Here is a 13,323-nt window from a genome sequence, read left to right on the forward strand (position 1 = left end):
TTGGAATAGAACTTGGAATAGAGTCAGACGATGACCCCTTTCCATCGAAGCCTTCAAGTCGCTGGCATATCTAAACTCCCACTGGGTTAAGACACTTTCAAACTGCAGCATGTATGCTAAACCCAAACAGTCAACTCAACATTTGTCAATGCGATCAAAGAGTTGGAAGGGGCACCTAAATGCAGAGCGTTGAGCTGTATATCGTGCTGTTCACCAGAAAAGTTAGATTGTGGGACTTTTGATGCAGTGCACAATTTATCAGCATTTCTCCTAGCTCAATTCTCTCTACTCCATCAACCCCTCAAACCACACTGTACACTGTGAAACCCCAGGTTGCAAACACATGATCAGAAATATACCACTACACAAGTCCCTGGATTTTTACCAGAACAGGCCTAGCCTACATCTTTCTTCAGGATTTCTTTGAACCGATTCCATCGGCATGTCCCTAAACCCCTCCTCGCGTCGCTATGGCAATGGCGGATAAATAAAAGTGGCTTTGGATAGGAGAGCTCTGCTCAGGCCCGGGCTGCGTTGCCAAGTATTTTCACAAGAGGCTGGTTGTTGAAAGGGTAGGGGACGGCATTCAGAACATTCCTCCAGCAGGCAGGCAGCACCGGGTGGCTGGGCGGGCAGGCGGTGTGTCCTCTGCTGCTAGCTACACAGCCTGGCAGGCAGGCATAGGGAACAGGTTCCCAATTATGCAGCCATTAAATACTCAATCATCCCCGTGAGTCTGCAGCCACAGAGGGCCAGTGTCTGCCTGGGCAATGAGGGCATCATTGCAATCAAACAATGTGAAGGAACTCAGACATCCATGATTCTGAATCAGAATACCATTCCAAGTCACCAGAAGACATGGAGCCTGAACCAAACATCTACTTTGATACACTCAACTTAATGTGACATATTGGATTCCCTTGAGTGAAAGGCATCGGTTTATGTGTTTGACATGATTAACGTGAAAATCTTGGAAATTGCTCACTGGTTCCCACCAATCAAGATGTTTCACAATTCCACTGCAATACTCCTGTCTCTAGGGGAAGTTGCATAAACGTTCTTAGGCATATCGATTGAGTGAATTGAGGCCTCCCTTTGTGCTTCGTGTTGTAGAGTTTCTGGCCGACAGGCAGCAATGGAGTGTAGACAATATCTGCATCTCAAATGGCATGCTATTCCCTACATAGTGGACTACTTCATAGGGCTCTGGACGAAAGTAGTCCACTATGTAGGGAATAGGGTGCCATTTGGGATGCAAACAATATGACATGCTAGAAAACAGCTCTAAAATTAAACTGCCAGAGGGAAGAATACTTCCTGTTCTCTTAGTTAGAATATATTCTATTTGGTTGGTACCGGGTGGTGAGCTGCACTCTCTCACCAAGGAGTGTGTGCACGTGATGGAGAGTGTGTGCGCGCACGAGAGAGTGAGTAGGAGTGAGTGTGTGCATGCGTGTGGCAGGGCCAGGTCTGGCAGCTGGCAGGGAGAGCTGTTGTGGGTGGCGTACGGTGGCTCTGGCAGGTGAAAGGCATCAGGTGACCGGAAGAGGAAATAAGAGCCAGGGGACCATGTGAACTGCAGCTCGGGCCCAGATGGAAGACAGGCCCAGAGAGAGCAGCCACCCGCTCCTGGCATAACAGTTTACTCTAGAGCCATGGGAGAGCACGCACACACACCTTCGTATTCTGCCAACCAACAGACAGACGTTCAACAGGAGTCAACTAAGTTCATGGACACAGAGACAGACACATTTGTTCAACGGTTCCCATATCAACCACATGAGTCAGGACAACAGGAGACACCAAAACAGTTAAGGGGAAAGACTCCTCCATGCGAGACCATGCCAATGTACACTGCTCAAAAAAATAAAGGGAACACTTAAACAACACAATGTAACTCCAAGTCAATCACACTTCTGTGAAATCAAACTGTCCACTTAGGAAGCAACACTGATTGACAATAAATGTCACATGCTGTTGTGCAAATGGAATAGACAAAAGGTGGAAATTATAGGCAATTAGCAAGACACCCCCAATAAAGGAGTGGTTCTGCAGGTGGTGACCACAGACCACTTCTCAGTTCCTATGCTTCCTGGCTGATGTTTTGGTCACTTTTGAATGCTGGCGGTGCTTTCACTCTAGTGGTAGCATGAGAGGGAGTCTACAACCCACACAAGTGGCTCAGGTAGTGCAGCTCATCCAGGATGGCACATCAATGTGAGCTGTGGCAAGAAGGTTTGCTGTGTCTGTCAGCGTAGTGTCCAGAGCATGGAGGCGCTACCAGGAGACAGGCCAGTACACCAGGAGACGTGGAGGAGGCCGTAGGAGGGCAACAACCCAGCAGCAGGACCGCTACCTCCGCCTTTGTGCAAGGAGGAGCACTGCCAGAGCCCTGCAAAATGACCTCCAGCAGGCCACAAATGTGCATGTGTCAGCATATGGTCTCACAAGGGGTCTGAGGATCTCATCTCGGTACCTAATGGCAGTCAGGCTACCTCTGGCGAGCACATGGAGGGCTGTGCGGCCCCACAAAGAAATGCCACCCCACACCATGACTGACCCACCGCCAAACCGGTCATGCTGGAGGATGTTGCAGGCAGCAGAACGTTCTCCACGGCGTCTCCAGACTCTGTCACGTCTGTCACATGTGCTCATGTGCTCAGTGTGAACCTGCTTTCATCTGTGAAGAGCACAGGGCGCCAGCGGCGAATTTGCCAATCTTGGTGTTCTCTGGCAAATGCCAAATGTCCTGCACGGTGTTGGGCTGTAAGCACAACCCCCACCTGTGGACGTCGGGCCCTCATACCACCCTCATGGAGTCTGTTTCTGACCGTTTGAGCAGACACATGCACATTTGTGGCCTGCTGGAGGTCATTTTGCAGGGCTCTGGCAGTGCTCCTCCTTGCACAAAGGCGGAGGTAGCGGTCCTGCTGCTGGATTGTTGCCCTCCTACGGCCTCCTCCACGTCTCCTGATGTACTGGCCTGTCTCCTGGTAGCGCCTCCATGCTCTGGACACTACACTGACAGACACAGCAAACCTTCTTGCCACAGCTCGCATTGATGTGCCATCCTGGATGAGCTGCACTACCTGAGCCACTTGTGTGGGTTGTAGACTCCGTCTCATGCTACCACTAGAGTGAGAGCACCGCCAGCATTCAAAAGTGACCAAAACATCAGCCAGGAAGCATAGGAACTGAGAAGTGGTCTGTGGTCACCACCTGCAGAATCACTCCTTTATTGGGGGTGTCTTGCTAATTGCCTATAATTTCCACCTGTTGTCTATTCCATTTGCACAACAGCATGTGAAATGTATTGTCAATCAGTGTTGCTTCCTAAGTGGACAGTTTGATTTCACAGAAGTGTGATTGACTTGGAGTTACATTGTGTTGTTTAAGTGTTCCCTTTATTTTTTTGAGCAGTGTATATACTTCTATGTATTGATTTTAAGAAAGGCATTGATGTTTATGGTTAGGTACACGTTGGAGCAACGACAGTCCTTTTTCGAGAATGCGCACCGCATCGATTATATGCAACGCAGGACACGCTAGATAAACTAGCAATATCATCAACCATGTGTAGTTAACTAGTGATTAGGAATGATTGTTTTTTTACAAGATAAGTTTAATGCTAGCTAGCAACTTACCTTGGCTTCTTACTGCATTCGCGTAACAGGCAGGCTCCTCGTGGAGTGCAATGTAAAGCAGGTGGTTAGAGCGTTGGACTAGTTAACTGTAAGGTTGCAAGATTGAATCCCCGAGCTGACAAGGTAAATATCTGTCGTTCTGCCCCTGAACAAGGCAGTTAACCCACCGTTCCTAAGCCGTCATTGAAAATAAGAATGTGTTCTTAACTGACTTGCCTAGTTAAATAAAGGTGATAAATATATATTAAAAAAAATATATATATATTTTTATAAAATCGGCCAAATTTCCGATTGTTATGGAAACTTGAAAATCGGCCCTAATTAAATCGGTCATTCCGATTAATCGGTCGACCTCTAATACGGTCCCCACAACAGCCCTAGGTAGGCCTAGATTAGTCTCACGTCAGTCCAATGAAAAAGCTCTCAAACATTGGATGAATGATGCGACTGATGTTGACATGCCACTGACTGTACCAAGCCAACCATGTTACTAGATTACTGCAGGTGTAGCCTGACTTCAACTCATTGTGGAGTCAGTCAGTGAGACCTGGCCACCCATGAGGCCGATGACAGAGAATTGCTTGGATGATGTATACGAGAGCACCCCACAGGAGCAGTGTGTGTGTGTGTGTGGGAGAGAGAGAGAGGAGTGACAAGTAGCACTGGGCTCTGGGAGGGTCCCATCTGCACCTCCCCAAAAACACAGCTGCAGCCTGTCTTGGCTTATCTACACCCCTCTCAGGGTTAAGGTGTGTGAGTGTGGGAGAGAGAGAGAGTCTCCTTTCTCTCAGAGATGGTGTTATTCCTTGAAGGCAGCCATAAAACAGCAGATTTCATTTGAACTTGTGGAGCGTACTTCGCCAGGGTTTTCCTACTGTAGATTGACATAATTTTCCGAGCTGCATGAGCAATTATTTACCTGCCAGTATACACACAGCTTGTACGGTTTACAGAGGCTTATTAAGGGTGGTTAGGCTAGATAGTAGCTACTGTAGGTGAGGAAGGAGAACTTAATGTGCATATTTGCGTGTTTATGTATACGAGCGTTGGTTCATGTTTGGTTTTAGTGGTGTTTGTGTGTGCTGGAATAGAGCAGTAAATCCACTGGGAGAAATGAGCGCGTGTGTGTTTGTGTGTGTCCTGAGACCGCAAGGCCCGTAACCTACAGTGCAGCGGACGTGTGTGTATACACACATAGACATACACATATATATACATATACACACACATATATAAATGTCAGTATGTTGATGATCACGGCCATTTCCAAGCACAAGTTAGCGGTGAGGTTACTTGGGAGCCCATGAGAAGAAAGCCCACACCTGGAATGTATTCATTTGTGCTCACCGTAGCAATGTTTTGCAACAGAAACAGGAGTTTCTTATTGGACAAATTCAGGTAGTCCCTCCCCGTTGTGGTACGTTTGCTTCCTGGTGAATACACCCCAGACACAAGGGGTATACCCCAGACTTTGCCTTATACAGCCCTGACCGAAAGTGAACCACAACTAACAGGGGGAAGAGAGGGGTACAGGGACATACAGTAAGAGTGAGAGGGGTATGTGTGTTGAGTAAAGGTGCGTTGCTGAGCTGAGGCGCCATGGGACAGACAGAGGCTTCAGTGTTCTAGTCAAGTGACTCCATTTAGCCTCGAGCGGCTCTCCAATCAAACTATCACACACACACGTAATGTGCAAAAGGCTAATGAAAAACCCAGACAGGTCTGCTGTTCTGTAGTATCCTGTTGTTGGCCTAAAGTTATGAATCTAGAAAAACCCTAAGTCACCGTTGAGCCCAGACAAGCAATCAACATAATTTTGAGTGGAAAAACCAGAGAGATTGATAGGTTAATCTCTTTGGCAGAAACACTGACCAAATCAGTGAGGCACAGTTCAAGTAGAGTTTCTTCAACATGGGCTGAGATTGCCTTTCTGGCCTGAATTAACTAAGCGCTCAACCATCTGATCAATGGGACTACTGTACACACATTTCCAAGCTGGCTACGGGGAGGAAGGAGGAAGTGGAATTACATAGCATTGATATTATCCCTCTCAATCCCTTCCCCTCTTTATTTTCCTCTCCGTTTCTCAACCTCTTCTTTTTCATCAGGGAGTGGTACGGGTAGGCCTCAACACATCTGCCACGCTGATCCTCAACACCGGGGCCCCTCAGAGGTGCGTGCTTAGTCCCTCCTGTACTTCCTGTTCACCCATGACTGTGTGGCCAAGTACAACTCCAACACCATCATTAAGTTTAACGATGACAACGGTGGTAGGCCTGATCACCGACAAAGACGAGACAGTCTACAGGGAGGAGGTCAGAGACCTGGCAGTGTGGTGCCAGGACAACAACCTCTCCCTCAATGTGATCAAGACAAAGGAACTGATCGTGGACTACAGGAAAAGGAGGACCGAACAGGCCCCAATTAATCGACGGGGCTGAAGTGGAGTGGTCGAGAGTTTCAAGTGCCTTGGTGTCCACAGCACTAAACTATCATGATCCAAACACACCAAGACAGTTGTGAAGAAGCATTACAACACATTTTCCCCCTCAGGAGACTGAAAAGATTTGGCATGGGTCCTCAGATTCTCAAAAAGTTCTACAGCTGCACCATCGAGAGCATCCTGACCTGTTGCATCACCGCCTGGTATGGCAACTGCTCGGCATCTGACCGTAAGGCGCTACAGAGGGTAGTGCGTATGGCCCAGCACATCACTAGGACCAAGATACCTAACATCCAGGACCTATATACTAGGCGGTGTCAGAGGAAGTCCCCCCAAAAAATGATGACCCAAGTCATAGTCTGTTCTCTCTGCTACTGCACGGCAAGCGGTACCGGAGCGCCAAGACCAGGACCAAAAGGCTCCTTAACAACTTCTACCCCCAAGCCATAAGACTGCTGAACAATTAATCAAATTGACAACCAGAATATTTACATTGATCTACCCCTTTGTTTTCACATTGCTGCTGCACACTGTTTATCATCTATGCATAGTCACTTTACAAATTACCGACTAACCTGTACCCCCACACATTGACTCGGTTGTGGTATCCCCTGTATATAGCCTCGTTATTATGTAATTATCTTGTTTTACTTTTAGATGAATTATTATTATTTATTTTTTTACTGTAGTTCATTTAGTGAATATTTGAACTATTTCTTGAACTGCAATGTTTGTTAAGGGCTTGTAAGTAAGCATTTCACGGTAAGGTCTCCTACACCTGTTGTATTCGGCGCATGTGACAAATACAATTTGATTTGAGTGGAAGCCACACTGGGCAGTGTGGTCTATTGTAGTCATTCTCCTCCGTCTCCTAGTTAATCCAGTGACAAACACTACTCCACCACTCTACTGATCACATCCTAGCTCTACACACACAGCTGGGGGTGAGGGGCTGAAAAGGGGGGAAGGGGACTGGAGGGAGAGAGTCATGGGGAACAAATGCTTTTGTGATGGCCTCCTCTTTCAGGACCCCGGCTGGAGAGAAGAGAAGAGCAGCTCTGGGAGGATTTGGTTGAGGGAGTAACTTGGCCAGTCACTTGAATAGGAGGCCTCATGTCATGACAACACTCATATTATTCTATACATAGCACAAGTGCAGTCTGTTGCGGTATAAACACTACTGTACTGCTGGTTTCCTTCCAGTACTACTAGAATGGTGCTAACTGGGGAAAGAGAAGGAGTAGAGAAACAAACAAACCTGTTGAGGTTCCTTCTGATACTGGCATGTGAATGCATGTGTGCATCCCAAATGGCATATCCAAATCCCTACATAGTGCACTACGTTTGAAAAGTATTGCACAACAAAAGGAAAAGGATACCATTTGGGATGCAGATCTTGTGTCCCCGCTCTCCTGTCCAATATCTCAATCATGCGTTTGACTTCAATTAAGTCGATTCATGTAATCCATAATATAATATAGGGTGTCCAGTAGGGGTGTAAAGGTTCACCAAACCAACGGTTCGGTACGTGTTGCGGTTTTGGGGTCACACTTGAGGGAAAAAGAAAATGTCAACAGTTTATTTGGCAAAAGATGCAAAACTAAAAAAGCGGCCTAAGTCCAGCTTCTGTGACAGCATTCACAATGTTCTTGGCGTTGTCTATTGTGACAGGGATGGTTGTTGTAGAGGTCTTCACAGGTCCAAAGATTTGTGAGGGAAGCAGCAGAAAAGTTCATTTGTAAGCTACTTTATTAACCAGAGCTGATAAAGCGAGAGACGCTCTAGCAGGCGTAGGAGGGGCCATGCGGTGTGTGTACTGTGAGCAAGTAACACAGGGAGCAGGGAGAGAGACAGCAACCAACCATACCAAGCCAACTCGAGCTAGTATACTAACTTCTAGTTTGTCATAGCTAGGTTATTTAATATGATTATATAGTACCCATCATATAGTACCCATCTAGCTAAGCTAGCTATCTTAGCTAGCTAAGGTAACTTAGGCTAATTGAGGCGGCATGCGCTTTCTTATCTTACAGTTACAATACCTCCATTCAGATTATTAAGTAGCTGTAGGCTCCTGGTCGTTGTAGCATATCCTTTTCATTTAACTTTTAATTCCATCTCCCATTAAATTAGATAATCTTGCTTTGCCACACACGTAGGCTCTATGACTGTAGTGCCACGTTGATGACTTGTGACTTGCCGACAACAAGCTACACGTGCCACTCTTCATAGGCTACTCTCGTTGAGCAGTGGCGACATAACCGTTTACGTTTTATCCACAACCCTACTGTCAGAGCCTAATCCACTGTGAAACCAAAATGTTCCCAAACTGGAGATTTAAACGATGGAGGATCCTCCAATTCTGGTTTATCAACCCCACTACTCGTCGTCGTACAGAACTAGTTCCAGGCTGCACCTCACAAAGGATAGTTTGAAATGCCCCAGTTATGATTAGAATTTTGATTACAACGTGCACCTAGGCACTAATAGTTTTAACGGAATAGCCTACAATGTTCTTCAGCTCAGATTTACATGAGGCAAAGGCATACAACTCAGCATAGGCTATATAGGCCTAGTGTTAACTTTTTTATGTATTCATTCGGGTTCACAGTGCGGACCAAAACAGAGGTCCCCGTTCGTGTACAGTTAACACCCCTAATGTCTACCCAACTCTGCCCAGAGTGGGTGAAAACACACTTGTGATGAAATTTAACTTCCTTAAGTTATAAAAATACATTTTACCAAGACAAATATGATTCTTCATGTTCTGAATTGTTCAGTGGTTTCTTTCTCTAACACATTCATTAGCATTATATCCAAAAAGTTGGATTTTGTAACCTAATACATCCGATAATAAGCACCAAGCTCTTGACAGAGCGGTGCTGCTTTCTCACAGCGACTTGAGGATTTTACGATGGTCATCTGTAAAGTTGTTTCCTCGGGTCGTAAATAGCTAAAATTTGCATGACACGAGCTGAATTAAATGTAAAAATACTACGTCTCAAAATCAGACTCAAGAAGATGAGTTCAACGGTGAGCCTGTCAGTTAGCCTTAATTCTCGCACAGCATCCAACCTAGCTGACAAAGCCATGTTCCTCATTTTTTACCACTTTTTCCTTAGGCCTCCATTGAACTGTCACCCTAATTTTGGCCATCCTACACGGGTGAAAACTTTTGAACAGATTATGATAGAGATGGGAGGTTGGGACCATCTACACAATTTACTTTTTACCCATTGGTCAAAAGAATGGGCATAGGGATGGGCATAGGCCTCCCTTTTGTAGGCCCGCGGACCAATTTCACAATTTACTTTGGAACTCAGTCGGGGCCTCAACTTATAGTTCAGAGTTAGAATAATGGAATACACAAGGTACAATTAAAAAATTTGGTTGTGCAGTTACTCAATTAGCCCATGTCAGCTATTTTTTTTTTTTAGATTGGTAAGTTAGTAAAGCATGGTTGAATTACCAACCGGGGTGGGGCCCATAGATCATCAGTTAATATATTAAAAACAGCAAACATTTGCCTCCACCCTATGGCAAAATGTGTAGAATTGCATGAAATGAACTTTAAAACTGATTTCGCTCTTCGCTGTCATCAGGGAGGCTGCTAAGATGTATGTGGGTACGCAGACCTACAAGCCACTGCGGGCCCTCATGAGTTCAGTTTTTTTGTGGCCCCCACCCCCATCTCCCTGCCGTATATAATAAACTAGTTATTTCCAAGCCCTGCCTGTAGCATGCTGGTGGAGAACCGGTGAGTTAAATAGTTCCACTGTTGTGCTGTTACAACAGGGTCGTCGTCTGCCCCTCCCCTCTCGCTCCACGGGGACTGAAAACCAAAAGCCCCAGCTCAACACATGAATGAAGCCCCTACCCATCCACCACCCCTCCTCCTTTCCCCTCACTCCTCCACCTCGCTCTCCTTTCCCTCCATTTTACTTGGCATGGGAACAAAGGGTGAGCGGCCGAGCGGCCAGCCCCATACAAAGCTGTCCGTCACAGGTCGGCCGACTCGTCTCCCCTCCCACTGGCTAAGATGGGGGTTTCCGCCATTATTCAGAGAGGGGGGAAAGAATGGTCTGGAAATGGAGGGTTGGGGGGGGGGGGGGGGACTTGAAAGACAGCAATGAAGACAAAAAGCAGGAATGACTCAGAAGAGGAGAGGGATAGACAGGAGAAGGAAGGGGGGGGGGAGTGGGAGAGAGCAGAGAGGGAGAAAGAGAAATGGTGGATTATTAATGAGGAAGAGAAGAGAAACAATGGAGAGAAACAATGGCGTTCCCACAGGAGAGTCATTTTACAAGTTTCAAGTTTTTAACATCACATGCACAAGTACGTTGAAATGCCTTTCTCGTGAGTTTAACACTAACCCTGACTGACCACAAGATGCATGTTTATTCATTCATGATCACAACACATACCGAGACGCTTTATGGATGCGGGCCCCAGTAACACGTCTGTGCTCCGTGAGGTGGATACCCCCTCTTGGTCTGTGCTTAACGGTTCAGCCCGAGGCGAAAGCCCTCGCCTGTTGACAGTGTTGAGTGGTTCAGTCTGGCATGCTAGTGACCTCACCTCTATTAACCTAACCGTTCCACTTCCTCAAACCTCAAATCTCCCACACACCCCGTGTGTCACTTAGGAGTGCAGGTATATACATCTCTATATCTCACACACAATCTACTGTGCACATGGGTCCATAAACAAACTGGTAATGGCCTGTTCTATGCATTTACTTTAATAGAGCATGTATAAATCACATTAGCCCCTCTACTCGGCACACAATCGTGTGTACAGTTTGTGTTGGTGTGTACTGTCACTGTGTGGCTTCCAGTACAGCATATGTAAGTAGTCAGTAGTCCACACACAACTCCTAACTCCTCCTAAACACTTCCAGTTCACCTGCAGTGGTTAGCTAGCTGGGCCACACAGAGAGCTGCCTGCCTGGGTGTGGTTAGGGTGGCCCGACAGGCTGTGACTGCCCTCTGGCTAGCACCTGTCCCATAAGTCACTTTGCTAAGTCACCCAGTCACGAATCAACACAACCCAGAGAAGAGTACAACAGTCAGCAGCACTTTGTGAATGCAGGGGACAGACACACTACAGATAACAGGGAAAAGGGGAACACCCTGTTTCAATCCGTGCCGGTAAACTTGAGATTGTTGAAATTGTTCTGTTTAGATGCATGATTTAAGACAGAACGTGACAGGTCAGCTAAACTGAAGCATATTCAGCCCAAACTACAGTGGATTTCTAGGCTGAGGGTTGACAGTGGTAAGGTCATTGGACTGGTCTGGGCAAAGCTGACAGAGCAAACCTGGCTGTAATGCTCACTGTGCTGTGCTATTCTAGGGAGCCATCACACTGGATAGGTGCTGAGCTGGGTCCTATTCATTATCGCACACCGTAGCAAAAAGTTTAGCAACCTAAACGAAAACAAGCGTTTCTTATTGGACACGTTCAGGTTGTCCACCTCTGTTTTGGTTCGTCTGTTCCTAGTGAAAAGGACCCTGGTCTCTGCCCTCTCCTGATACAGCATAAAAAGTCTACATGAACTAGCCTTTGTGGCGTCCTCAAATGGCAATAGCTCCTTTGTACCGCACTACCTTTGATTATGGCATCACGCGCCATTTGGGACATGGTATATTAGCAATTGATTAGGACAAACTAAGCAATGAGATGGGTCTTGATTTTTGGTCGGGAGTCGTCACCGCTGGTCTGATGGTGTTGTTTTCAAAGGGGCTCTATGATGAGCCTATTGTGTTACTCGCTCGCTGAGCGGGAGATGATATGGTGATCAGCTCAGAGCTCGGACCAGCCAATCCCGGCTGCTGTGGCCTAATGGTGTTCCCCAAGCGGCACCCTATTCAGTGCACTATTTTGGAGCAGGGTCCACAGGGCTCTGGTCAAAAGTAGTGCACTATATAGGGAATAGCGTACCATATGGGACGCATTCTAGGTTTCCCCTGCTAGGCCTCATGCAGGCCACGGGCCCTCAGAAAGGAACAGCATGTTTTGTCCCTCTCCGTACGTATGTGTGTTGATCTTTGATAAAACAACCAGGCTTTGCAGGGCAGTGTCCTCTCCTGTACTGCTGCCAACAGACCCCAGCTGACAGCCCCCCATGTCTCACTGTGTCCCCCTCTCTACCCAGAGGATCAGGTTACACATACACACAAAATGCTATTTATACAAAAGAGCGATAAGTGCAGGCACTCACACAGCCACATTCCACTGACAATAGTTTATACACTGTAACGCACACACTAATATGCTTTGTACATAAATAAATACATATCCTGTGTAAACACACACACTTAACAGGCTCCCAACACACTCTGGAGATTGCCGCACTGTAACGTGTCGTCCATCTTTCCCCCTTTAGTGATGAGTCAGGAGCGGAGGAGCGCAGGGCAGGCCTATGCTGTGGGGCTGCCTCCAGGTCCCGTTTGTCTGACACACACGGATGCTAGGAGTGGCTGTGTGAGGAAACAAGACGCTCTGGTCTCGGGCTCCTCAGGAAGAGCGCACTGCTATTCAGGAACCAGGTTCAGACTGGAAGAACAACACTCAGGCTGCGTCTCTAATGGCACCCCATTCCCTACTAGTGCACTACTTTTGAACAGGGCCCAATAGCGCTCTGATCAAAAGTTGTGCACTATATAGGGAATAGGACACGGCCTTAAGAGTACAGCACAGAGAGGAAATGCTTCACATTACCCTCAGAGTACAGTAATAGTATACTGCATGGTCTAGAGACTCAAAGACTAGTATATGACAGTTTTGTGAACCAAACCTAAATCAGGTTAGCCGCGCATCATAAAGCCTAAGAGCAACTCTCCCCCCTTTGCTAGCAGCTAGTCTGTGAATATTACTGAATAATGTAACTCAGTTTTACCAAATGTCTAAAACTCTCCTTTTCATATGCAATCTTGTTTAAAATGTCTGTATAGGTCAACCCAAGATGTCTAAGGCAGTTAAGGACCCAATTGCTACAATAATTCACATAGAATGCTCTATAGTGGTTTTAGCAGCTGGTAACTGCCGGCTACTAAGTAAACGACAAGTAACAGCGAACAGTAAAGAGTTGTTGATACTTTGGTAAGAGTATGGTTAAAAATGCTATGGTGGACTCCTACAGAAAGACCGTCAATCAACCAGACTGAGTGAGAACAGGTGGAGAAAACATGGGGTGCTGCATCCCTGTCACAGAACCCCTCCTCTCCACGGCCA

The 13,323-nt window shown here is 46.7% G+C and overlaps 1 protein-coding gene across 9 annotated transcripts in view; it reads right to left on the reverse strand.

Annotated features, from left to right (window-relative positions):
• The window catches only part of scrib (scribble planar cell polarity protein), a 108,127-nt gene that overhangs the window by 38,590 nt on the left and 56,214 nt on the right, over positions 1-13,323 (reverse strand). The gene's annotated exons all lie outside the window — the stretch shown is intronic.

This window comes from Salvelinus namaycush, chromosome 7, assembly GCF_016432855.1.
Source record: "Salvelinus namaycush isolate Seneca chromosome 7, SaNama_1.0, whole genome shotgun sequence".
NCBI classification, from domain to species: Eukaryota; Metazoa; Chordata; class Actinopteri; order Salmoniformes; family Salmonidae; genus Salvelinus; species Salvelinus namaycush.